The sequence below is a fragment of the Rhinatrema bivittatum genome, chromosome 2 (genome assembly GCF_901001135.1).
Source record: "Rhinatrema bivittatum chromosome 2, aRhiBiv1.1, whole genome shotgun sequence".
Lineage (NCBI taxonomy): Eukaryota > Metazoa > Chordata > Amphibia > Gymnophiona > Rhinatrematidae > Rhinatrema > Rhinatrema bivittatum.
In genome coordinates, this window is record NC_042616.1 from 252,229,051 (window position 1) to 252,230,962 (window position 1,912).

At 40.3% G+C, this 1,912-nt stretch overlaps 1 non-coding gene across 1 annotated transcript; it reads left to right on the forward strand.

The window, feature by feature from the left end:
• Window positions 1-274: 274 nt before the first annotated feature.
• Window positions 275-347, forward strand: TRNAC-ACA. The gene has a single exon. It is a non-coding gene; the product is annotated as a tRNA-Cys (tRNA).
• Window positions 348-1,912: the final 1,565 nt, after the last annotated feature.

Genomic DNA, 1,912 nt, shown 5'->3' on the forward strand with positions numbered 1-1,912 from the left:
ATAGGGTTGGTATTACTACTTGCTATGTATGATTATAAAATATTACCTTTACATAGGGAGTATAGCTTTCCTTTAAATATTGTAGCGTGAATCACAGCAAGTCGCTCCATTCCAGATCCATCAGACCTTAGAATGAGAGAACATGCTTAAATCTCGGTGCCTCCAATTCATTTTAGGTTAACATTCAAAACAGGAGGATCGATTTTAATGGTATTCAGTCCAGATATGGCTCCAAGGATAACATCCCACATTATCCTGGGGAGGCAATGTAAGTGGGCCAGTGGCGCAATGGATAACGCATCTGACTACAGATCAGAAGATTCTAGGTTCAACTCCTGGCTGGCTCGTGCTTTCTTTCTCTTCTTATGCAAGTTTGCTATTTAGAAGAAGATGATAAGAATAGTGAATACAAGCAGAAATATTTATTCTACGATTCACCGCAAAAGGAGGAAGTGTAGTTATGCAAAGCGAAGGCGATAGTTACATTTTTTTTTTGCACAATTAAACTCTGGAATTTGTTGCCAGAGGATGTGGTTAGTGCAGTTAGTATAGCTGTGTTTAAAAAAGGATTGGATAAGTTCTTGGAGCAGAAGTCCATTACCTGCTATTAAGTTCACTTAGAGAATAGCCACTGCCATTAGCAATGGTTACATGGGATAGACTTAGTTTTTGGGTGCTTGCCAGGTTCTTATGGCCTGGATTGGCCACTGTTGGAAACAGGATGCTGGGCTTGATGGACCCTTGGTCTGACCCAGTATGGCATTTTCTTATGTTCTTATGTTCTTAAGTAGAGGTGCTGGTGAAAAGGTAAACTATCTGGTATGACCTCACCTGCTCACTTTCCACTAGCAGTCCTCTATCTGCCCAGCTTCCTCCAACTGTTTTCCTTCAGCTACTTGATTTGTTACCCTGGTGTATTTTTGCTGCTACTGTTCTTGGCACAATTGTCTATTTCCTGCTCTATTTTAAGAGCTTTAATCCTCCCGCATGGTTTACAGCAATTTTTCAAAAGTTGTGAGAGAGATGCAGGCGGTAAGAGATCGCGCTCCGTCATGTGAGCCGGCCATCTGTGGCTCCTTGATAATTGTTCAAAGCATCCCTCTGATGTCGCTGTAGAAGAATGAGACCTTCGGTCTGCCTATCTTGTGTCGAACTGCTTGGTGAATTTCAGCACATATCCACTCGTTCTCTTTTTTTTTTTTTTTTTTTTCAAATAACGGGGGTAAAGTTTCACTAAGCTGCCTAATGGCAAGCTGTGAGAGTACTTTTGCACCCTTGTAACTACATGGTTCGTTTCTCTTTGAAAATTCACTAACTCTTGGGCGGGTACAAAAGTACCCACGTACTTTGTCCCTCCTATATCTTCAAACGGGGTTAGGTGGGAGAAGATATGTACAAATATTGAAATATTCAATAGTCACATGTCATTTTCTCCCCTGACCAAGCTGCACCCCTCTGGAATGCCTAGGCAGATATATTTATAGCCACTCCGCAAGGACATTTTCAAACTCTTTGCCTTCATCCAGCCAGCTAACTTCTTAGCTAGATCCCTTTGAAAACTGCTTTCTACATGTCAAAATAAATTAATCCTGAGACTTAGGCCATATTCTTTTTAGCTAATTTGAATGGGGTAGATTTTGCTTAAAGGTGCTAACTAATTTTCTCATATCCATTGCAGAAAAGTGTGTACCTTGAACTTTACACCCCATTTTGTTTTATGTGTGTAACAACTGAGCCTATAATAATGTGTATAATCAATATAAAAGAGCAACTCTAAGCTGGAAGTCATACTTGCAGCCTATCGGTCTCATTTTTCATGCTGTTCAACTTATGGAATGTTGGAAAGAATTCTGTAAAAGGGGTCCCTGTCTGTCCATCTGTTCATCTGGAAGAAAAAAAAGGTTCAAAGATG